Consider the following 26,083-nt stretch of genomic DNA (forward strand, 5'->3'; position numbering starts at 1 on the left):
TCTGAAAAACGGGGGAAAAAAAGCCTCTTGAGGAACGTCCGATAAGAGAGGACTTGATGGCGGAGTCTGCTGACGATGACGACCCGGAGCCTTTTATTCTCCCTCTTCCTCCCCTCCTCTCTGGTAAGAGTCAGAATTTGTGTCTTCTCCAGGCCGGCAGAGCAGCTCTTGACCCCGTCGCACGCACCTGGGCTACTAGGCTTTATTAGGGACATAGGGGGAGGAGAGAGCACTATTGCGGGGCTGTTCTATTACTTTCCAGCATTGCCCATCCATATCTATACTCTAGTACTATACAGCTATACTCTTGTACTGCCCACCTACATCTGTTCTTCAATAAACCTCCTAACCCTCTTCTTTGTGATTTTTTTCAGAGACTATTTGTTATTTTCCTGTGCTCTTTCAAGTCAACGGAGAAGTGTTCCCGGGAGCCATCTCAGCCAGGCCTGGACGAGCGAGCGTTGCCGGGTGGTCACTGGTCACGTCTCTTTGCCCTTACAACAGTCATTTTGATGCGGCGTTACCTCGTCTCATACTCGATAACTCAATGGCTTTAACTTCATGCTCTAGAAATCTTACCTTTTATTTCACCTAATAAACTAATATGACCTCGTGGCGGCTCGTGGATGACAGGTTGCTTGAGGGTCTAAATATTTAGGTTAAACTGATCATATTATTGTTGTGTTATTTTGTTGTTGTTTACGTCTGGTTTATAAGTGCACGGAGATAACACAGCTACGTACTTTTCCTGATAACTCCAACACGTCAACACACGACCAAGGCGACTTTCCCGAGTGCATATGCATGTGTGTCACCGGCAAGGCGCCTGTGAAATATAGTGATCGAAGTGAAATACCCGGCTGACGAGGACAAATTGAACCCGAATGTCACGGTTTTGTGGGCGTGAAAGGAAAACATGGAGGCGAAAATCATTCTTTACGAGGCAAGTCCATCATTCGTCCACGCAGGGTTACAAAATAATATTCTTCCTCCATATCCATCACCAGTCCGCGAACGATTTATTACCTAACACTCCACCTCTCCCACTAAAGGACATAGCGGCTAAGACATGAAGCGAAGGTTATAGGATGCGTCACAACCTCTACGCAACAAGCCAAACGACAGAAAAGAATACAAAGAGAGGAAACCAGAGAATCCAACACTCCATTGCTCCCACGACAAAGCGGCCGAGGCAAGAGATGAAGGTTAGGGTGCGTCACAACTTCTACACAACAAGCCACACGACAGAAAAGGATACAAAGAGAGGAAAACCAGAGAATCCAACACTCCATTGCTCCCACGACGAAGCGGCCGAGGCAAGAGATGAAGGTTAGGATGCGTCACAGCCTCCACACTGCAAATCTCCCAACAGGAAAACATAAACGCATATAAAGAGAAAGCAAGTCCAGCCTTATCACCACTAGTATTCAGCCTCTCATATGCCTTTAATAAATTCAGTATACATTAATTATTCAGTATACAATGTAGAAAGAACACCCAAGATTCATTCACGTAAGAACATAGAAACACACACACTAGCACTACTCACGCTAATATATCTCTCACAGGACCTCTTCTTACGCTTCTGCACGCACCCAGCTAGCCAACACCTGGTCTCCGGAAGCACCAGGAAGCTCTGCCGCTAACTACGGAAATGCCAACAGTTCAAAACGCGGTGCTCTCTAAAGGTCGTTGTTATGGCAGCCAATCCTTCCGCCCGACCCCGATCCTCTCATGCAAATCTATCCCTCTGCATGTTAGCGACAAGTTAGGTAGTCTACGAGGTACCCAGACGCCCTCACTTGTATATCATGGCCTGAATATACTTGTTAGGGCTTGGTACTCATCTTTTTGTGTATATAAGCAATGGAGATGAAAGGCAAAAGAGAAAGGATGTCTAAAAAAAAAAGCTCTTTCTTGTAACTCATGGCCCATACTTGTTGTTTGTTCCTTTGTATAAAACAGCAGTGATGAGAGACAAGAGAAAAAGAACGTCTGACACAAAAGATGTTCTCCCTCTCTCTCACACTTCGCCAAACTATAAAAAAAAAAGGAAGAAGGACGCCGCATAAAAGAAAAACTGCTTTCTCTCACACACTTTACCAAACTTTACCTATTCGCCCATGCTCCCTTCCTCTCTTCCTTTCCCTCCTCTCTTCTCTCCTCGTTTTCCTTACTTCTCTCTCCCTCTTTCCTATCTCCACCTTTAACTTTTTCTTGCTTTCTCCCTTTGTTTTCCTTTTTCTGCCCGTCCTTTCTCTCTATATCTATCTATCTCACTCTTTCTATACATATATCTATTTACCTATCAGTCTATCTATCTTCCAAATCACCACGAAACACTAATCTAGTCAGCGATGCAAAACAGATCATACCACAACCCAACTGCCTCGCCTCAGCCCAAGAAACTACGAAGGGTGAAGAGACTCGCAGACGAAGACCAGGCCGACCCTTTGGGGAGACGAGGAGGTAGATGGAACAAGGGCGAGGCTGGGAGGGGATGGGAAGGGGCTGGTCGGGGCCGGGGAGAGGTTTCAGAGTGGAAAAGACGCCACTCGCCCGCCAGACACGGTAATTACAGCATCTACTTTACTGCCCAGACGAACCCTCAAGTCCCTCGATGGTAATCTACACCTACCACCCTCGCCCTCGCCTTCACCACCCATTGGTCCCCCTCTATTCCCTCCTTTTCAAGAGGCTGCTGCCACCCTCCGACTATTACGCAACCCTCGACGCCTCCGAGCTATATTACGTGTCAAGGACGAGGGTTACTTTTCAAGGACGGCATAAAGAAGATCGATGGCATTCTAAGCATTGCCAAGTTCGTTTCAAGGACTCTTTCGTTATGTGGAAGTCCTTACAGAAAAGAGTATAGGGAAAAGTATATAATAGAGAGTCTCCTTGCATGCAGTTCGGCGTAGGAGGATTGACAGGATTCTGATCCTTGTCAAGCTGGTTTCAAGGTCTTTTTGGTCATGTTGAAGTATTTATAGAGAAGAGTGAAGCGTCTCCTATACAGCATGCAGTTCGGCGTAAGAAGATTTATAGCATTTTAAGTCTTACCAAATCAGTTTCAAGGACTTTTTGGTTATGTCGAAGCCCTTTAAGAAGAGTTACGAGTCTCCTCAAACATTATACAGATCAGCGTAAAAATAATAGTGTTCCAAGCCTTTCCAGATTAGGTTCAAGGGTGTTTTTTTTAGTAATATGAAATTCCTTTGAGAAGAATTTTTGTGCGTCATGCAGCTCGGCATAAAAAAATAAGTGTTAAAAGCCTTACCAAATTAGACTCAGAGGTCATTTTTATTTACCTGAAAATCCACCTGTATACAAAATGACAAAACTTATCAATCCACCTGTCCATCTATTTATAAACATGCGCGTTTCCCTGCATGCAACTGGGCGTAAAAGAGATTGATTGACATTCATGCTCGAGTGGACGAATAATGGAAAGTTTCAGTTATGCGAGACACGTTTTGTGCACCTGCCTGCCTGCCTGACGGGAAGGTATTCTCAGCTCTCGCATTTTGGGGTGTGACATCAGGCTCCTCCTCTGTTGATGGAAGTGTTGATGCCCGACGCGTGTGTGTGTGTGTGTGTGTGTGTGTGTGTGTCCAGCGTCTGTCTGTCTACGACTCTACGTGTTGTCTGACGTGTAATTCAACGCATTTCTCAATAAGTCACTTGCTCATGAATAAGTATGTCTTGGCTGGCGCCCAATTGTGTACTACGTTACCAGTGAATGTGTGTGTGTGTGTGTGGTGTGTGTGTGTGTGTGTGTATACACGTGCTAGCTCTATGCAATGACGAGTTTCAACAAGGTCACCACCGCGTCGTCGGTTTCCATTATAAATCAGGCTGTCATTGGCAACAAGAATGTGCTATATCTGAGGTGCCATTGTCGGCCTTACATTACTCTCAGCCTCGTGACGCCTTCTTCTCTTCCCGCCCCGCTCTGCCCCGTACCGTCCTGTCTTGCCCTCAGCCGTTGCAAGATGTCCTGAGTCGAGGCAACGCTGAGACTCCGCACGTGAGCCTCCAACCAGCGATCTTGACCCTGACGACCTTCCTTTCTTCGTGTTTCTCGCTTCCTCCCTTAAAAATATCTCCTTCAACGATTATTTGTCTCCAAGTGAAGCTCTAACCAGCGACTTTGACCCTGAGAACCTTCCCCTCTTTACCTTTCTTCTTCTTTTCCTCGTTTGAGAGTCCTCCTTTACAATTCTCTGCCTCCATGACACCTTATTCTCCCTATACAAGTGTGGCTCCTACCAAACAACCCTGAGGACCTTCGTTTCTTCGTGTACCTCTCTCTCCTAAGATTCCTCCATCACCTGATCTTTGCCTCCATCACACCTTCCTTTGCCCAAACAAGTGAGGCTCCAACTAAACGACCCTGAGGACTTTCCCTACATAAGGACCCTCTCACTCCTTCTCTAGTAACGACCCTTTCTCCTATCAACGCCTCTTCCCTACGAGTCCACCAGCGACCCTGAACTTGATCCTGAGTGGCGACCTTCTCCTCTTAGCGACCCTTTCTAACTCTTGCAGATCCTTCCTTTTTAATGATCTGTTTCTTATAGTGGATTAGCCTTTGGTCATCCACTACGTTTTTTGTCAGAGGCATCAGGAGAGAGAAAAAGAGAGAGACAGTTGAGAGTCTAACCTTCAAATTCTCTCTCTTACGCATCTTTTTTGAGCTTCAATGCACGTGACTCAAAGTGACGAGGAAGAGGAGAAGGAGTAGGAGGAGGAGGAGGAGGAGGAGGAGGAGGAGGAGGAGCACAGTGTGATCATCTACTTAACATACTCCAGCTTCCCGGCGCCGTGGGTAACTGTGTGTGTGTGTGTGTGTGTGTGTGTGTGTGTGTGTGGGTGGGTGGGTGGGCGGGTAGGTAGGCTAAGGAACGGGTGGGCTGGTGAATACAGTAGCTGGGTGGGTTAGTAGGAGGGTAGTGGGTAGGTGAGGGAGTGGATGGGAGGAGGAGTGGGGGAGGGAGTGGGTGGTAGAGTGAGTGAAAGGGTCGAGTCAAGTCTCTCCGAGCAGTACCTTGCCTTGAAGCAGTTTCCCCCCCCTCTCCCTCTCCCTCTCCCTCTCTCTCTCTCTCTGAAGTTGTATGTTCAGGAATCTGATAATGACCACAAGATTTTTTTTTTCTCTTTAAACGTTCATCCTTAAAGGCCAAAAAATGTATTCGTACCCTAAACACACACACACACACACACACACACACACACACACACACACACACACACACACACACACACACACACACACACACACACAGTAGTACTTGCCTCGCCTCAGCGCCAAAGCAAAGTCAAGACACACTGTTTGGCACGTAGACAAAAGCCATTCAACTTACGTGCGCACACACACACACACACACACACACACACACACACACACACACACACACACACACACACACACACACACACACACACACTCGGGGGGGCAATTAAGGTTTCTACAAATTCCAAGAGCACTGAAGATGACACTTATGGATGCGTAAACATTAAGTATTTTTCTTGGCATTTCCTCAACCATCCATCTTATGTTTTACTCTTTTTATCTCGTGGACTTCCTTCCTTTTGCTTATACTTCAAATCAACTTCTTACTCCCAAATCTTTTCATTAATACAAGTTCGCTTTTCCAAATATCCTTTACTACATCTCTATTCTCCCTTCCTTTTTCCCCCTTTTAAATCTTACCTATTAATGAACTCTCTCCTTTTCTTTCCATGTATTTCTTTCCTACCTTCTCCTATGTACTATATCTCCCCAGCTTATTCCCTTTGTATTAGATTAGACCACTTCTCTCTCTCAGCCTTAATCCTTCCGACCATTAGTATCCTCTTCATATTACTCCATTCTTATTGTTATGTCCAGATCAGTTACCTATTTGCTACACACACTCCCTTCATCATCCTTTCCTTTCCATCAAACACTTATGATAGCTGTCTTAACCTTCCCCTCTCCCTCTCCATCCTCATTGTTCTCCCCTCTTCCCCGTGCCACCCACACTCGATACAGGGGACTGGCTGGCAGGGGGGGTCTTGAGTACCTGCCAACACGCGCTCACGAGACCTAAGGAAGCATGAAGGTTTTTCCCTATCACCCCGTCCAGGAATGCTGCTGCGGGCTCGTGATCAGATAGAGGAGAGCCTAGCGCGCTACAGACTCTTTGAGCTAAACGAGAATAAAAACGAATGTCAGCCAAATGATAAGCACAGCAATAAAAGACGAAAACAGCGCTACTTCCTCGCTTAATTATTCGCTATAGTATACAATTCACATTCCTACGCTCTATTAAGTCTGTCCTCTTCTCCCTCTCCTCTCTCTCTCTCCCCTTCTCCTTTTACTTCCCTCCCTCCCTTCCTCCCTTACTTCATACTCCTCCTCTTCCTCCCTTACTTTATATATGCAAACGCCAAGGGAGGGATGGAGTAAGGGGAAAGAGTGGGAGGGAGAGAGGGTAAGGGAGGAAGGGAGAGGGGGAAGGGAGGGAGAGAGAGTAAGGGAGGGAGGAAGAGAGAGAGTAAGGGAAGAAGGGAGAGAGGCTTAGGCAGGAAGAGGGGGGTAAGGGAGGGAAGGAAAGGAGAGGGGTGGGAGGGAAAGGGGGAAGTGAGGGAGAGAGAAGGAAGGGAGGAAGGGGGAAGGGAGAGGAAAGGAAGGGAGGAGGGAAAAGGAGAGCGAGAGAGGAGGGAGGGAGGGAAGGGGAAAGGGTGGAAGGAAGAGGAGGAGGGAGAGGAAAGGTGGATAACCAGACCTGTTTTAACATAAGGACCCGGAAAAACACTTATTATTATCATCGTCATCTGAAGAGACTCAACACTAAGCATATAAATTCTATAAAGTAGGTTACGTTTCTGTTTTCCTTATAATGTCAACGTTTTATTTATTTCGGAGTTTTTATTGCAATGGTTTTAAAGAAGTCGAGAAAATATAGTTGATGCTTCATATTAACTTTTTTTATATTATTAGAAGTTTTTGGGGATTATAGGGAGAAAGAGAGAGAGAGGGAAAAAAAAGAGGACGTAGAGAGAGAGAGAGAGAGAGAGAGAGAGAGAGAGAGAGAGAGAGAGAGAGAGAGAGAGAGAGAGAGAGAGAGAGCAGCATTAAGAAGTATATGAGCGAAAGAAATGAAAGAGAGAGAGAGAGAGAGGAGAAAAAAAGCAACAAGGAAAGAGATAATAAAGCGAAGGAATGGAAGGAAGAGGAGAAGAAAGAAGAAAGAAGGTGGGGAGGATGGAAGGAAAGGAAGGAGAGAGAAAGAGAGGAGGGAAGAGAGAGTTAAGTAAGGTCGAAGAGAGGAAAAAGTGAAAATTAGGTTTGGAGAGAAGATTAAAGAAACTGCCGGAGGAAGGGAGAGGGAAGGGAGAAGGGAGAAGGGAAGGGAGGGTGAATATATGGTGAAGGAGATAAGAAGGGAGGAGGAAGGGAAGGGAGGAGGAGAGTCACTGGGAAGGGAGGAGGAAAAGGAAGGGAAAGGAAGGGAGGGAAAAGGAAAGAGAAGGGAAGGGAACGGAAGGGAAGGGAAGGGAAGGGAAGGGAAGGGAAAGGAGGGGAGGGAAGTGAAGGGAAGGGAAGGAAAGGGAAGTGAAGAGAAAAGAAGGGAAAGGAAGGAGAGGGAGGGCTTTTTCATCTCTCTCTCTCTCTCTCTCACACACACATACACACACACACACACACACACACACACACACACGATACCCAATAAACATGATATCCCGCAACACATAACGACAGCAAGCCAATAACCCAATATAAGACTTCGAACTGTATTACCAGTGACTCAATCTTTTTTTTATCACGGCCTACTAACTAACTAAAGCTGCGGGGATCCTCTATACCCCCCTCGTGGCCTAGTTGAGTTTGTTAACCTTATCAGTTAGGTAAAGCAATATTACCCTCGTGAGCGATTTAATTTCTGTTTTATGCTCTCTCTCTCTCTCTCTCTCTCTCTCTCTCTCTCTCTCTCTCTCTCTCTTTGACGTAAACCAATGAAAGGCATCCACTCTGATATCTTGAGGAGTATAAGATAAAAGCACTCCACTTAGTATTAAACTTTTGCTTCCTCAATCTCCGAGAGCAGCAACGCGTCCCCATTTTAGCAAACAATTATTATAGGTACGTTACAACATCTTCTATGCACTTCTTAACGCCCAAAACCAACCTATATTATCTCGCACAATCCAGAATGGTCAGGTTTTCCACTCATCACCGATACTAAATAGATTTCCTGGTTAAGTTTCCTTCAATCCATATGAACAGCAAACTCTATACAACAATTATTATAGGCACGTACAACATCATCTATGCACTTCTTAACATCATAAACCAAACTATACAATCTCGCACAATCCACAATGGTCAGGTTTTTTACTCATCATCGATACTAAATAGATTTCCTGGTATACAGTTTTCTCAAATCCACAGGAACATCAAACTCTGTGCAAGAAATAATCGCAGTTTATGGTATTTGGCTCGGGAGCTTACTAACCCGTCGTGTCGAACTGTGGAACCCGGCGTTAGGCTTTACAGAGCTTACAGAAGTCTTATACTGTGGAGCTTAACGTTAATTTGTCCTGACTTATCTTTCATCGTGCCCTAAGTAGCTATAGGTCGTGTGTGTATTTGAGTATATTTTCACTGGTCACAATGTCTCTTATCTAGAATGCATTCGTCTATCAGTAGTGTCAGTCTGCCAGAAGTGTCTTATTCTCTCTCTATCTCTCGCTCTCGCTCTCTCTCTCTCTCTCTCTCTCTCTCTCTCTCTCTCTCTCGGCCTGATTGCCCTGATATAACTCCGAGAATCAGGTCAATGCTTGCCGACCCGTGGTGGAAATAGCGAACGATCCGGCTTTTGTGCGTGCTGCCATCACCAGCAACCCACCGCCACCACCACCGCCATATCTTCCACCCTCACACCACTAAAACCACTTCTCTTCCACCACCGCCGCCACTGCATCTATCGCCCGCTTCCCTGCTCACCTCTGTTTACTTTCGAGCGCCGGTATTGTGAGCCGAGTCAGTGCACAGAATTGGCCTCGGAAGTGGGTTAGTGAACCAGACACTCGCGGGCTGAGAGGCACCACCACCAACGCGTGGATTCAGAAATAGATTGTGTGTGTAGTTGTAGTATATGTTTAGGTGGACGTACTAAGGCTTCTACGCTCTCAAGACCTTCACCGTTTACCCCCGCGGACAGCTGCAGGTTAGAGGGACATGAGCACTAAGGCTTCGGTGTCCTCAAGACCTTCAATTGTTCACCCAACGAAGAGCTGCAGGTCTGGGTCACTACTGCAGGTTAGAGGGACATGAGTACTAAGGCTTCGACGTCCTCAAGACCTTCAATTGTTCACCCAACGAGGAGCTGCAGGTCTGGGTCACTACTGCAGGTTAGAGGGACATGAGTACTAAGGCTTCGACGTCCTCAAGACCTTCAATTGTTCACCCAACGAGGAGCTGCAGGTCTGGGTCACTACTGCAGGTTAGAGGGACATGAGTACTATAGAGTTTCAACGTCCTCAAGACCTTCACCATTCACCCCAAAGAACAGCTGCAGGTCTGATCGGTATTGTAGGTTAGGACGACAGGAGTACTAAGGCTTCGACGTCCTCCAGACCTTAACTGTTTACCCTTACAAAGAACTGCAGGTCTGGGTCATTACTTGAAGTTAGGAGGACACGAGTACTAAGGCTACGACGTCCTCAAGATCTTCAGTGTTCACCCTCTACGGACAACAGGCGCGTGAGGTCACTAGCAACACCCAGCAACACCCTGCCACAAACGCCCTCCCTCATGCACCCCTCACACCTCTTCCTTCTCCTGCATCCAAGTCAAGAGTGGAATGAATGAACTTTGGGAAGCAAAGTGTGTTAAGTGATCTGCTTCCTGGCGGCGCTGAGGTGGTGTGATGATGGGTCCCGGGACACCCAGACGCCCTACTTCGTGTATACAATGGGAGTGGTGTCTTTTTTTATCGCTTAACCTACTTTAATAGCGGGAAGGATAGCTGTTACGTCAAAAGGGGTGACGTGATTCTTCTTTTACCCCTTTGATGAAGACCTACATCTGGTTACGTATGACTGGTTTCGTTTTGAAGTCTTGGCCTGATGTACCCAGTGACTGCCTGCCTGAGTGACTGACCTTCTTAGCCCAAGCGGAACATACACAGGTTAAGGGAGTGTGTATGCCAGTGCCCAGTGTTAGGAGGTCAAGGGTGGGCCGAGCCATGAAAGACGCGGCCGGAACCAACACTCACCCACCACCACCACCACCACCACCACCACAAGCACCTTTACACCATCGCGGGTCACGGCGTTGTCGGGAAACCAAACACACCGAGTTAATTGGACGATAAGGCGAGTCAACAAGCTCTGGCCCTTTTTGAAGCCTGACGTGTTTTCGCAGCGGATTATAAGTCAGGCATTCACGGACATCAGACCTCTTCTTGGTATTCGTACTCGAGGGGAAAAAAATGTAATCAGGGGCTTGGCGAGGATGATAAATATAAAAAAAGATTAAGTGTGTCGAGATGAATGAATACTTCTCTCTCTCTTTCCCTTGACTTGTAACGTTACCAAGGACTTTTTTTTTTTTTTGCGGTAAAGGAGAGCAGAAAAGAGCAAGGAAGGGAAGAGAGGAGGGAGACGGAGGGAAAGGAAGGAGGGAAGAGGAGTGGGAAGGAGGGAAAGGAAGGAGAGGATTGGGAGGGAGAGGTGAGAGAGAGAAAAATACACCGAGAAAAATGTTGCTCCTTCAAAAAGTTAGCCAAAGTCAAAAGGAGAGTATATATAAACCTACTTCGATGTTATTCTTTCGCCGCACACAAGATCCTCAAAAGACCCTCTGGCAGCCTCTCCACCCACGGCCAGGATCCAGTTCGTACTCAAAGAAAAAAAATATTGTCCTCAGCGGCTTGACTTCGAGATTATTCCGTTTTTCCCTCAACCCTAAGCTCTGTGAGGGATCTTTGGGGCCGCAGGATCCTCAACAGTCTTCTGGCAGCTTCTCCACCTACGGCCAGGATCCAGTTCGTAATCGGGGAGTCTTCTCAGCGACTTTACTTTGAGATTAATCCCTTTTCCCCACGACCCGAGGCTCTGTGAAGGATCTTTGGGGCCGCAGGATCCTTAAGGGCCTTCTGGTGGCTCCTCCTCCACATGCCGGGATCCAGTTCAGCCTCACCGGCATCCCACTAACGAGAGACACCTGAGCCTCGCGCCGCCGCCTCAGGTGTGCCGCGGGAGGCCGACAATTTGCTGGAGTGAGGGCAATTTTGGGCCCCCTCGCGGAATGGTCTCTTACCGCCGCAGCCTCGGGCCTGGCGCCGCGTCCTTCCACACACTTCCCGCGCCGCCGAGTGCTCTTAAGTGCCTCAGAAAGACCAGCAAAGCGAGATACTTAGCGCTTAGAACAGTGTAGCGGGACAGAGACTCTAGTGAGAATGGGAGAATATAGCGTGATAATGGTAACTGTCACGTACTCTTGTGGGAAAAACTGAGATTAAGGGACAGATTATTAAACATTTCGTCACCCACGCATACATTTTTCACATGGCTTTCGTAGTAGTGGTGGGTCTTTTCGTGGGTAGTTTTTTAGCCCTAGTGGGAGTTTGACAAGGCCTCTGTACCATGAACTCTAAAAGAACACACTCATGAGAACGCATTTTAGCTCTTTTTTGGCATTTAGAAATTATTGATGATGTGGGTCGGTGGTGTCAAAGAATGCTGATCGAAGCCTTGCATATCAAATCAAAGACTACTACTACTACTACTACTACTACTACTACTACTACTACTACTACTACTTCTATTACTAAAACATCAAATACTGACAATTATTACTCCTACACACACACTCACACTCACACACACACACACACACACACACACTCAGGTGACACTGCCCCACTTCCTTCCTTCACGGCCACTGCTACCACTACGATTACTCTGCCCTTCTTTGCTCTTCCTCCTCCTCGCTCTTCCTCCCTTGGCCAGCCACGAACACCTGCCCGAAGCTGTCCTAGTGGCGGTGGCTGAGGTGGACGCAACGCAGCACCATTATGTAACGCCACAATGTTCCTCACCAGCTATTTCTGTGAGCCAAGGTCGCTGGCTCCACTGGGCCCCACGATAATAGTGTTTTGATAGGGAGAAAGGGAGAGCAGGAGGAGGAGGAGAAGGAGGAGGGTTGAGGAGTGAAGAAGGGAGAGAGAGTGAGTAGGACAAGGAATTAGAGGATGAGGATGAGGAGGAAGAAAGATGGAGGAAACAAAGAAGAGAGAAGGAGGAGAAGGAGAAGGAGGAGGAGGGTTGACGAATGAAGAAGGGAGGGTGAGTGAGTAGGACAAGGAATAAGAAGAGGAGGAGGAGGAGGAGGAGAAAGATGGAGGAAACAATGGAGAGAGGAGGAGGAGAAGAAGAAGGACGAGGAGAATGAAAAGAAGGAGGAGGAATATTGAGGAAGCAAGAGAAAGGAGGAAGTAGGAGGAAAAGAATAAAGAAAAAAAAGGAGGAGGAGGAAGAAGGAAAAGCCAGAGATAGGAGAGAGCAATAAAGAAGGGAAGAAGAAGGAAGAGGAAAACGAACGAGGAGGAGGAGGAGGAGGAGGAAGACGAGAAGAGGAAGAAAGCGGCGGGTGTAATAAATAATGGAGAGGAGGAGGAGGAGGAGGAGGAGGAGGAAGAAGGAGAAGAGGGGCAATAGTGAAGATACGATGAAGGAGGGAAGGAAGGGGAAACACGGAGGGAGGGGGTGGGGGGGGGGCAAGGACAGAGAAGGTACAGGACAGGGACGGGAGGAGGATCAAACGGGGGGGGGGGGGGTAAAACACACACACACACACACACACACACACACACACACACACACACACACACACACACACGGGGACACACGGGGGGGAGGGGGGGTTGAGGGGGGGCATTAAGTGAGGGTGCCAACTATTTATATATAATTTTGGTGCCGTACATACCCGTGCCAAGTGTTACCCAGCAGGAGAGAGAGAACGGGAAGGGGAGAGGGAGGGAGGGAGGGAGGGAGGGAAGGAAGGATAGGAAAGGAAGGGAGGGAGGGAGAAGGGTAAGGGAGGGACAGGAAGGGTAGGGAACGACTGGGGAAGGAAGGAGAGGAGGGGAGGGAAGAAGGGAAGGGAGGGAAGAGGAGGTAAGGAAGGGGACTGGGGAAGGAAGATACGGAAGGGAAGGACAGGGGTGAAGGAAGGAGGGAAGAGGAGAGGATGAGAAGGGGAAAGGGGAAGAAGGAGAGATGAGAGGAAAGAAAAATGAGGACAGGAAGAGGGGATGGGAGAGACGAAACAGGGGAGGAGAAAAAGAAGGGGAAGAAAGAGAATGAGAAAAGGATAAGAGACGATGCGAAGGACAGGTACACGTCAAACACACAGGTGGACACAGGTAGGAAGGAGCCAAGCAACGGGTAAGCTAATCAATTACCTGCCTGGCACACACACACACACACACACACACACACACACACACACACACACACACACACACACACACACACATATTCAGGCAGCATATCTTTCTTTTTTTCTTTCTTTCTTTCTTTCTTACTCTTTCCTCCTTCATTCCCCTTCTAGTGTAAAAAAGACTTATATAACATACTTCAATCTTTTAACTAACTATGTATATGTATTTTTCTATTATTTGGTTTTCGTTTTAAATATCTGCATATCTTTCTTCATTTTCCTTCTAGTGTAAAACAAAAGAAAACAACTTTATACATTATACTTCAATGCTTAAGTAACTATATATATTTTTCCTTTATTTTCTTTCTTTCTGTTTTATATACTGAAATCGTCTATAACTCCTCCTCTCCCTCTGCTATATCAATAATCTAACCCCTTGAATTAATAATCTACTGTCTTTTATTTATAACTTTTATCATTACTCTCATTCTTCCTTTTATGGTTGGGTGATTTGCCTACTCAGTTTCCTTCCTCATACTCCTTCGTCCCTTCCTTTATATAAACTATTATCAAACTCTCTCTCTTTTAAGCTTATATGATCTATTTACTTCTTCATCCCTTATATACATTTTTTCACTACTCTCATTCTTCTTCTAACCTTGCGTGACCTAACTACTCAACCTTCTTCCTCCTCCTCCCTACTCTTTCGTCCCTTCCTCTGCAAACATTAAGAAGACGTCGACCCCAGCAGAGCATATCCCTTGCAAGACCTCGGCTCGGGCCCGGCGCAGCGTGTTGTACCCAAACCGAGAACGTCATGAGCTAAATAAAGACACACTGAAGAGTCTCTCCGCTTACCGCAAGAGATTCATAGCCAGTTAATATGCCAAGAAATAAGGACTGTTAGAGGAGGAGGAGGAGGAGGAGATGGTTCAGCGCCCAATTGCAACACACACGTGGGACAAAAGGCCACTTGCTCCTGAAAGTACTTGCTGGGGAAGAGCCAACAAGGAAATCAGGAAGCGACTTAGGAGAAGAAGGAGGAGGAGGAGGAGGAGGAGGAGGAGGAGACCGAGGACCCGGAGGAAAGGGAGAGAAGAACAATAGAAAACAGGAAATGATGGAGGAAGAGGAGATAAAGAAATACTAGGAAGAAAAACATAAAAAGGAGGAAGGAGGAAGAGGAGGAGGAGGAGGAGGAGGAGTGGGGAAGTATTAGTATCAGTATTATCAGCAGTAGAAGGAGAGAAAGGGGCAGGAGAAGGAGGGGGAGAGCGAGAAAAGAACAAGGACAAAGATTAGAACAAAAGACGAAGAAGAAGAGGAGGAGGAGAAAGAACAAGAACGAACTCAAAAATAAAAACAAAACACGAGGAAGAACAGAAAGCGGAAAAAGAGAAGCAAACATCAAAACAACCACGCCCACCACTCAACGCACCCTCCCTCACTTACCTCTGCCTACGTCATCACTTGCTCCGCTGGCGTCACAAGCGTGGAGGGAGGGGCGGGGGAGGCGGAGGAGGAGGAGCCCAGACACGGGGACGGCGGCGGCGGCGGGCGGAGAGCGAGCAAGCGAGAGGGGGAATCAGGCAGGGACAGGAGGGAGGGAGGGCGTCTGGGCGCTGTGTGTGTGCGATTAAAGCTGCATTAGTTTACTTGGTTGTTCGGTCCTCGCAGTGACGTCATTGGGTAAGAAGATTGATTTAACGAGAGGAGAAGGTAGACAGCAGGAAGAGGAACAGGAGCAAGACCCCGAAGAACAAGCATAACAAGACGAACAAAAACACTGGCAAGAACAGCAAGAACAAACACATCACAAAGAAGAGGAGAGAATAAAGCATAGAGGGTAAAGAAGAACCAGAACTGCAATAACAAAAACAACAACAACAGCAACAACAACACGAAAACGACCAGCCAGAGCAAACATATATTACAAAAAAAAAAAAAGGAAATTCACAACAAAAAAGAAATAGTGGAACATAACTTACTTAAAATATACAAAAAAACAAAAAACCACAAAAAATAAATATGAAAGCTAAAAATAGATAAAAATAATGAAACAAGGCTTATTTAATTACCACATCTCAATTATTAGGTCATTCAAGAGTAGGAACATTATATTAGTGGACGATACTCAATCATCCCTAATTACATTCTCAGGTGAACTAAAACCAGGTGAGGTGAGGAGCCCTACGCCCAGAGCAGGTCATAAAGGGCAAGCAGGGGGGCACGGGGGCAGGCAGGCAGGCAGGCAGGCAGGCTATAGGGCAGAGGGTCACACGATGGGCAGATTGATAAAGCACGCTATCACAGGACGAAGATAAGTGAAGAGGCAGACATCGAGAGGCAGATAACACACACACACACACACACACACACACACACACACACACACACACACACACACACGAAGGGCGCTGATAAACCACGTGTAGTTGGAGAGGAAGGTAAACAGTGTCATAATTAATACAGTGTAGTGGGTTTTGTAGGTGTATGGAAGGGCTGCTGTCTGTCACCTTCCTCCCCCGCTCTTTCATCCCCCCTGTGTTTGCCCCCTCTTCCGTAGCCTTCCTTCCGTTTTCTCTTCATCAACGCTGTGTTATGGGGTTCTGTTGACTGTTTCCTCGTCGTGTGTGTGTGTGTGTGTGTGTGTGTGTGTGTGTGTGTGATTGAGTGAGTGAGTGGCAGGGGACGAATGAACGGTATGTATTGAATGGTCTCTGTCTCGCTCTCTTTTAATTTCCTTTCTTCATCCTTTCTCTAACTGTACTATATAATTATGCGTTTATCTATCTGTCTGTTTGTTTATTAAATCGTTATCTTTACATATTCATTTCCTTTCTTCCTCTACTTTCTTCTAACTATAGTATTAATTAAGTTTCTGTCGATTCGTCTCTCTCTCTCTCTCTCTCTCTCTCTCTCTCTCTCTCTCTCTCTCTGTTTGCTTATTATATCGTTTTCTTTACGTATTAATTTATTTTCATCCTTATCTTTTTAACTATATATAACTATGCATCTATCTACCTATCTATCTATCTATCTTTCTCATCAACATGCAGCAAACCAAATTTCTAAAGGTTTCTATAGGTATCTCATCTATAGGTATCTAAGAGGGAGGGGAAGGGAGCTAGGAGGAAGAGCGTGAATTTTACATAGGAGAGCCAGCAACTTATAGCAAAGAAATCAATACCGAAAGAGCTCAACTAGTTATACAGGAAGTCGCATTACTGATGAAGCATATATGGATCGAGTACACACACTCACATGCATACAAGCAAGCAAGCGCAAGGACTCTGAAACCTCTCCCTCTCGCTCCCTCCTTCACTCCCTGGGCGGCTCACAGCACCCCACGATCCGACCTTGGTGCCATTTCTAGTAACAGGCGCTGCGGGAATCGAGTCCGCGTCTAGTGGTATTTACATAGTCTTGAAACCTATATATATAAAAAGGTGCATTTCAAGTCGACGTAGTCCCCCGTGAAACCTGATATATATATTTTTGTCATATCTCTCAGCGTTAAGACTTTATATGCAACTTCGGCCTTTACGTGGATTTTAAATATCTTACTAAAAAAAAGTCTTATTATTATTGCAAGGTTAAGACACGTGGGATGTTAAAAGCCACAGGTATTACATAAGTTTTCTCATTGGGTATTTGTGAGCCTTCAAAGAGATACCTAAGATGTTTATATGTGTTCGCTAAGGTAGGGAATCAATATATATACGCGACTTGCACCTCCAACATTAGTATAAATAGAAGGAACTCAATGTGGCCTTCAGCTGAACTTAAGTGTACATGCTTTATCATCCTTCCGTTCCTCCTCATCTTCCTTCTATTCTATCCTTACTTATCTGCATATCTTCTTCATTTTCTTTTTTCTTCCAGTTCCTCTCCTTCTTTTTCTTCCACCCTTCCTTATCTACTTATCTTCCTCCCTTCACCTTGTTTTCAGTTCCTCTCCTCCTTTCACTTTCCTCCTTCCTTATCTATCTATCTTCCTCCCTTTACCTTGTTCTTCCAGTTCCTCACCTTCTTTTTCTTCCATCCTTCATTATCGATCTATTTTCCTCCCTTTACCTAGTTCTTCCAGTCCCTCTCCTTCTCTCTTTCATCCATCCTTATCCTATCCTATACCTATCAACCTCTCTCTCCTTCCCTCCGTTTGCCCCCTTCAGTTAAAAATACCTCAGTACGACCTTCGACTAGAGTGTATATGATTTATCACACTTTGTATTACAGGCTCATCTTGATGCCCCGTAAGCAAGATTGAATACGTGAATGCGTTTGAGTATGTTCTGAATACATATCGTGAGCAGTTAGGAATAGCAAAGTGCGACCTTCAACTTGAGTGTATGCTTGCTTCATCTATCTGCGTATTACAAGGTTCATTTTGATGCACCGTGAGTAAGGGAGAGTGAAGACATTTGTAACGTGATTATTGGTTTGCGCGGCGTCCTCTCCAGCCCGCTTTCTGCTCCACTATGGTGATTTATCTCCCTTTGTATTACAGGCTTGATTTGATGCCCCGTTGGTAACAGTGAATCAAGGCACCAGTAACGCGATCAGCTGGCTTGCACGGCGTCCTCTACAGCGCGTTTCCTGGGCCACTTTCTTGCTTCTCGTTTGACCTCTCGCCGCGAGCTGCTCTGACCGACCCTGCGGAGCGAGTCTCGTGCCTGGAGATCCCATACGCAAGGAAGTAACTGTTCAGAGCGAGCCAAACTTGTTCAATATTAATCTCTCTCTCTCTCTCTCTCTCTCTCTCTCTCTCTCTCTCTCTCTCTCTCTCTCTCTCTCTCTCTCTCTCTCTCTCTCTCTCTCTCTCTCTCTCTCTCTCTCTCTCTCCCTCTCTTATCTTAACAGTATTACTAATGTTTATAGAGTCATTTTGTGCTTCAACTTTTAGGTCAGTCTGATTGTGTGATTATTAAAGATTCTGTGATGGCTACGCGCTTGTTATCCTTTCCTTTGACTTAACTCTCATATCCTTTCCTCCCTTTCCTTTCATGCTCTATCGTTCTTTGTTCTTTAAGTGTTTCTCTTCGTCTCTTCCCATCCTTCTCTTTCCTATCCTGACCTTTCTTGCTCTGTTCTTTCCGTTTCTTTTTCTTGTCATATTCCTTCCCCTCCCCTTAATTTGCTTCCTTCCATTCTCCCTCCTTCATCGTCCCCTAACGTTTATCTGTATCTGTTACCTCTTTTCTTATGACAGACTGAGATAAAACCAGCAGAGACAAATCACAATAAGAGGAAATGTTTGTTCTTCTCTCAGTGAATTGTGGAAAAATCAAAGCGAAGAGTTGATGAGAGTTTAGAGTTTTGTGAAGGAAAAGTATAATACGTAGACTGATGTTAACACTCACCAGACGTCGAAGAAGAGTGAGTATCTGCAATAAAAGAAAATGATGACTTTAAATTACATAGTCATTTCCATCTGATAATCTGAAAAGCAACACCAATTAAATATAAAAAAAAGAGAGAGGGAAAATAATAAATGCTATTCTTTGACGTGAAAGCGGCTGAACACTAACCAAGACTAATTTAAGTATTTTTTTTACAACAAAGGAGACAGCTCAAGGGCACAAAAAAAGGAAACAATAATAAAAAAAAGCCCGCTACTCGCTGCTCCTAAATATATCTAGACCGGCAAAGGCTAAGGGGCGATGTGACGGAGATGAGCACCAAGGCCATGAGCAACTTTGCGTATGCCCCCCATTTCTTATCCCTTAAACCTACAAAACCCAAAGACCATGTGAACGTTGAGAAGAAAAATGAGAAACCTATAAAAAACAACAGAAAAATGAGAGTTCAGATTTCCCCCTTTCACCCACACGAACCAAAGACCAAGAATGAACGACGGTCCTTCCATTAGTGTCCACCCCAAGGCCTTGGCCGGGAACCAGGAGCCATCAAGCAAGTCAAGAGTAAGTACTTAGTTCCCGAGTGCTGGAGGGAGTGGAGGCTGACTGGCTGGCTGGCTGGCGAGAAGGAGGACGAAGAGGGAAGAGGAGAGATTCAGGAGGGGGAAAGGCTGAGAGCTGGAGGCTAGAGGAGGCAAGGGATGAAGTTGAGGACGGTGAGAGAGAAAGACTGAAGGGGGGAGAGAGCCGAGGGAAATCACGGAAGGGGAGGTTAAGGAAGGGGAGAGGTTGAAGGAAGGGGGCGAGGTTGGTAATGGGAAGATGTTGAGGAAGTGGAAGGGAAGGTCAACAAAGGGATTAGGTCGAAATAAGGAAGGTCAGGGAAACGGAGGAAGTCAAGGAAGGAGAGGAGTCGGAAAAGAAGTCGAGGAAATATAAAAGGAGAGATCGAGGAAAAGGAAGAGATCGAAAAGGAAGGAAAAAAAAAAACAGGTATAGAGAGCACAAGAGGTCGAGGCGAGAGAGAAGGTCGAGGTACCAAGAAGAACAGGTTACGAAGAGAGAATGAGAAAGAGAGAGAGAGAGGGAGGAGGAGAGCAAAGTTACAGCATATACAAGCAACTGAAACACGAACAAGAGCAACGGAGAGAGACAGAGAGACACAGAGAGAGAGAGAGGGAAGAAGCCAGGCAGGTAGACAAGAGACAGGAACAAGCAGAGGAAGTCTAGCACGGGACCAGAGCGTGACTCCAAGGGCATCACCATCTCGCCCTCTCTCACACACCAACCCAAGGCAAGCATCCAGCATCTTCCAGGAACCAGACCCGTGCAGGGGAAGCTGAGAGGGTGGATCCATGATAAACACCGCGATGACAAAGCTAGATTAACCTTAACATGTGGTTCAGCCCTGGTAAGGATGCATGGTGTGGACGTGTGGGTGGTGGTCGTGGTGGGTGACAATGAGGACGCTGACACTTGCTTAAATATACGATCCTGTAGGTTACGTGTTCTCTTCGCCCTTCACTAGGAATATATATCACTCTTTCTGCCTTCCTTCCCTCCCTTCCCTTTGTTTCTTTGCGTCTACCCTTGCTCCCTTCCTTCCCTCTCTCGCTTCCTGCTCTCCCATCCTCGTTCCCTTCCCTTCCCTTCCCTTCTCCTTTTCCTTTCCTTTCCTCCCCTCGTCCTTCCTTCCTTTCTATCCGTATGTTCCACTCCCACCCTCGTCCTTTTATCTTCCCTCCCTCCCTCTCTCCCTCCTACCCTTTCCTTTTCTCCTTCTCTTCCGTCTTTCTCTTTTTCTTTCTCCTCTCATACATTGCCTCTATGTCACCTTTCGTCCTTAATATACCCGTACTTCATTCCTTCCTCTTCCCTTTCCTCCCTATTCCCTATTCTTCCCTTCCCTTCCTTTCCCTTCCCTCGTTTTACCTTCCCCTCCCTTCCGTTCCTTTCCCTTCCACTCCCCTTCCTTCCCTTCCCTCATTATTCCTCTCCCTTCCTCTCCCTTCTCTCCCCTCCCTTTCCCAGCCAGTCACCTTCCCCTGGGCTATGATGTGGCCAGAATATTGATGCTGTTCCGTCTGTGTTGTGAATTATATCGCGGTGCTGTGCTGTGACCAATGTGGCGGGCAGTGCTGTGTCCGGTTGTTTCCTGTTTGGCATGGACGCTGGGATGTTTTGTGGTGAGGTGTGGTGTGGCTTTGTGTGTGGTGTAGATGCGGTGATACTGTACGACGAGTAGGCTTGCTGTAGTGTGGTTTGTGGTCCAGTTGTGTGTGACGTGGTATGGTGCTGAGTGAGTGTGGTGTGTATGGTGTGGGGTGTGGTTGGATGTTGTGTGGTATGGTATTATGGGGTGGCTTGCTATGATGTGGCTAACTGTGGTCTTTGTAGGTGTGGTGTGGTGTGGTGTGGAGGGGTGTTAGTGTGGCTTGGTGTGGTGTGGGTCCTGTAGGTGTGGTTATACGAGTGTGGTGTGGTGTGTGGTGTGGTGTGTGGAGTTGTGTGGTCCTGTAGGTGTGGTTGTGTACAGAGTGTTATGTAGTGTGGTGTGGTGTGGTGTGGCTCGGTGTGGTGGGGTGTGGTTCACTAGGTGTGGATGTATTCGAATGTGGTATGGTTTGCTTGGTGTGGTTATTTATGTAGGTGTGGTTGTGGGAATGCTATGTGGTGTGATGGTGTTGTGTGGCTCGGTGTGGTGGGGTGTGGTTCTCTAGGTGTGGATGTATTCGAATGTGGTGTGATTTGCTTGGTGTGGTTATTTATGTAGGTGTGGTTGTGGGAATGCTATGTGGTGTGGTGGGGTGTGGTTCACTAGGTATGGATGTATTCGAATGTGGTATGGTTTGCTTGGTGTGGTTATTTATGTAGGTGTGGTTGTGGGAATGCTATGTGGTGGTGTGGTGTGGTGTTGCTCGGTGTGGTGGGTGTGGTTCTCTAGGTGTGGATGTATTCGAATGTTAGACGACCTGCCGAAGTCCATTTTTTTATTCTTAGTCGTCATTGGAATATCCTCAGTTTCTGTCTTTCTTCCTGTTTTATGATCCTCGCTTCCTGGCTCTCCAAATTACATATCCAACATTTATTTTCTTTCCCTCTTTCCCCTCTGCACGCTTCTTCGCTTCTGTATCTTGTGAGGCTTTCCTTTTTGTCAATTTTTTTTTAATCCTTGAGACTCGTTTCCTCTCTCCACGTTGTACCCAATTTTTTTATCTCTTTCTTTTTGTTCCCCAATGTGCACTTTCTTCCTTATTTATATCTTTAAGGGGACGCTAATTTTGGTCTATTTCTCAATTAATGATCCTCGGTTCTTGTCTCTTCACGTAATACCCAACATTTTTCTCTCTCTTTAATTCCTTCTGCGTTCTTCTTAGCTTCTTTATGTAATCTGAGAGGCACCAAGGTACTGAAAAGCATATCTTAAGACTAGCAGGACAACCCGGATGTGCAGCTTTTTTCTCTTCAGGGCGAGGGAAGGCAGGTAGTTTAGCCTCTCATGACATTGCAGTGTTTCCCTTGGCCTCGTATATGCAAGTCTAGATAATGATACAAATGACTAATGATACGGAAGACCACTTATGTGAGACGTACTAGACGGAGATGTCGCTGCCTCAAACTAGGTCACCCGCCTCGTGATACAGAGCGTCCCGTCATGGTAAACATTGCAGCGGGGGCGTGTTCGTCTCGTGGGGGGCGGGAGATTCACTGCGGCGGTCTGGCGGGGAGGTTGTGGCGCGGTGCAGATGTTGGGAGCGGTTGGGAGCCCTGCGAGAGGAGGTGGTGGAGAGCGAGGGACGGGCGGGCCAGAGGGCAGGGCAGGCTGGGTTTGGGAAGGGTGGCGGCGAGGCGAGGCGAGGCAGCGCACCGTGGACACCTAGGTTATTGACCCCTTGCCTGAGAGAGGGCGGGGCAGCTCATCCTGACCTTGATCGGGGCGCTGAGCTGACCTTGGCTGTGCTCACATGACTTCGAGGTGTGTGTGAGGGTGGAGGTGGAGGTGGAGGTGCTCAAGTTTGCTTCTCACGTACACGGACATCGATTCGAGGTTCGTGTACGTAGGAAGAGCACGTCATCAATTCTGTGTGTACGTAGGGACTCATGTATGTGTCCATTCCGTACACGTACATCAGATTGAGGCGATAAGGACAACAGACGGCCTTGGTATCGGGTGTCACCTCGGCCTTGGGAGTGGAGGGACAGCAGGTGCGAGGGAGGACGCAGCGCTCAAGAGTCCAGTCCAAGTCTCCAGTCCAATCTCAGCCTCCCCTCGAGATAATCAGACCCACAGTACCAGCATCATTATTATAGGGTTCAGAGAGGCAGGTGCCGGAGTGCTACTTAAGAATCAGACCAGCATCACTCAGGCTCACTTCGAGATAACCAGAACCACAGAAACAGCATCATTAGAGCTCAGAGTGGCAGAAGTGAAGGTGCTATAGAAAGAGTCAAGCCCAGGATCACTCAGCATCACTTCGAGATAACGAGAACCACAGAACCAGCATCACAAGAGCTCAGAACAATAGTGCGATGATGCTATAGTAAAAACCAAGTCCAGTATCTCATAGCATCACTTCGAGGTAACTAGAATCACAGACCCAGCATCACTAGGGTCGAGAGAGACAGTATGAAGATGCTAGAGTAAGATTTAACCCCAGCATCACAACCATCACTCAGCATCACTTCACTCCCTTTCCTTCTTCACCTTCCCCGTCCGTCCCTTCTCACGCAATGCACCCCATGGACCTCCCGCCTGTCCGCCGTCCGCCCCGCCCCGTCCGCAGCTCCGGCGTGGCTGCCTTAAAGGTGTGGTGGCATCGACCAGACACAGAGGGAGGGAAAAACGTCACCCACTAACCCGAGTTTTCTCACCTTCGGGAAAAAAGGTGATCCAGGTATTGCTCTGCGTAACAAGCGACTTTATGCTGTTGTCCTTGTTCTTGTCTTTTAGTTTAAGTTAATGTTGCGTTTTGCGTCGTCTAGGTTTGGCTTCACCTCTCTGACACTCCCTGACACGCCCACGGCAGCCCTTGAGCAGAAATTGGTGAGTGTCGAGTAACATCAATTTCACTAATGCTGAGTGAAAGATGACGACCACCACCATCACCACCTCTGTTACTTTTCACCAGCCGTTTTAGCGAGGTAGTATTGTTTCCAGGTAAGTATGCGAACAGTTTTGCACAAAGAATCTCTGCGGGCCACTAAATTTATGATCCTCTTTCTTTGAATCTTGCCATTTCTTTAATATTTGCAGTCAGCATTTCTGAATCACTGCTGGATCACTAAATATTGGATCATGTCCTTAAAATCTTCCCAATTCTTCAGTATTTTCAGTTACTTCTCACGTAATTGACTGCTCTTTCGGTCACTTCTTCGGATTCTTTACAGGGGCAGCGAGTAGCGGCCTTTTTTTATTGTTTCCTTTTTTGTGTGTGCCCTTGTGCTGTCTCCTTTGCTGTAAAAAAAAAAAACATCTGAATCACGGCAGGACCACAAAATATTGGATCACGTTCTTAAAATCTTGCAGGGCCTTAATATTGGAAGCTGCGATTTCTGAGTTGGAGAGCAATCTTGCATCTGCCTTTTGAAGCCTTTGGAGGTAAAGAAACCACACGCCTGGAGTGGTCGGGCGGGGCGGCACATCACAAGCCCTGGCTGGTCGGCGGCGGTGAGGAGAACTTTATTCACGAAACGACGCCCGACTTGCTTTACTTTGACTTTAAGAAAATGAAGTGGATAACGAGGACGAGGACGACGAAGCGGAGGGAGAAGGGTAGGAGGAAATTGACGATAACGAGGAAGAAAAAGATGAGGGAGAAGGAGAAAAACACGAGAAAATAACAAGAAAAAGAAAATGAAGAGAACAGCCACGAAGATAAAGACAAGAGGCAGAAGGAGAACGAGGATGAAAAGGAAGAAGAGGAGGAGGAAGCGGTCGATAACGATGAAGAAAAAGATGAGGAAGGAAGAGAAACAAAAAAAAAAGCATAAATATAAAAGCAAGAAGAAACAACAACAATAAGGATGATGAAGGAAGGCAGTTAACGACAACGAAGAGGAAGATGAAACAAATGAGAAAAAAAAGAAAACAAATAAAAAAACAAAAACAAGAAAAAAAATGAAGAAAACAACAGCGAGGAAGACAAAGAAGACAGGGGGAAGTTGATGCCAATGAAGAAGAAAAAACAAAAAACAAAACAAAAATAAGAAGAAAATGAGGAAAACAATGAGAAAGACGAAGAAAACAGGCAAATATAATCTATACTTTGCAAGGACAACCAAGTAACCACGTAACATCAATATCGACTAACATAACATAAACTTCAAGAATAACCAGGTAACAACACTGGGTAACATAACGCACAGACTAACAGAGCAACCAAGTAACAATATTAGCTAACATAACGCATATACCTTAAGGAGAACCGGAACCAGGTAACAACACTGTCTGACGTAACGTAGCAGGCAACCTCACAAAAGCTCCACACGTGCTGCATAGAGTATTGACGATGCAGCGGAGAGCAAGCAAGCAGAGAGAGAGGGAGAGGCAGAGAGAGGGAGGGAGCGAGTCGGACCATTACCAGGAGAGGGCCATGCTTAGGGGTGCCAGACTGGGGGGTGCCACGTGTGTCCCGGGCCTCAAGTTTTTGCCAATGTTTGTTTCTGGGTCAGGAGTGCTTTAGTGTCTCGCGTCTTGCCTCGCCTCGCCTCCCCACAGACACGGGAATGAGATTCTCCGTCCTCCCTTTTGTTGCGTTCCCCTTTTTGGCGTTTGTTTTGGGAAGGGTTGGCTGTTGGTTGTTGGTTGTTTGATGGTCTTTTTGTAAGCTTGTTTATCGTCGAATCATTGCTTTGTATTGTTTTTTCCTTCCTTCCTTTCTTCCTTCCTTCATTCATTCCTTTTTCTTTTTCTTTCGTTCTTTCTTTTCTTTCTTTCCGTCCTTCCTTTCTTCCATTCCTTCCTTCCTTTATCCTTCTTGCGACTAGTCTTCGTAAGGTCGTTCAACGTTCTTCATAAAGTCAATTGTTCGTTTTCGACTCAGCGTTGCTTAATCTCTATGTCTATCTGTCAATCTATCTATCATTATCTTTCTTTTACGGTGGTTTTCCCTTGCAATTCGATTTTCCTTCCCTGCTTCTTTCCTTCCTTACATCCTTTCTTCTCCTTTCCCCAACTTGTCTTCTTACCGTTGCTAGTCGCTCTTCATAAACTCACGCGTCGTTCCCTTTCGCCTCGGAGACCTGGAACCCCCCGCGGACACTTTCCTCTTCCCGGGCTGTC

The 26,083-nt window shown here is 46.5% G+C and overlaps 1 protein-coding gene across 3 annotated transcripts in view; it reads right to left on the reverse strand.

The window, feature by feature from the left end:
* LOC127009160 (sodium-dependent phosphate transporter 1-B-like) overlaps positions 1–26,083 on the reverse strand; it is a 153,777-nt gene that overhangs the window by 76,952 nt on the left and 50,742 nt on the right. For all 3 annotated transcript variants that reach the window (XM_050881947.1, XM_050881953.1, XM_050881948.1), the window contains exon 4: positions 18,805–18,828. The gene's annotated coding sequence lies outside the window, so the exon portion shown is untranslated. The remainder of the gene's footprint in view (positions 1–18,804; positions 18,829–26,083) is intronic.

Source organism: Eriocheir sinensis, chromosome 40 (genome assembly GCF_024679095.1).
Source record: "Eriocheir sinensis breed Jianghai 21 chromosome 40, ASM2467909v1, whole genome shotgun sequence".
Taxonomy (NCBI): Eukaryota; Metazoa; Arthropoda; class Malacostraca; order Decapoda; family Varunidae; genus Eriocheir; species Eriocheir sinensis.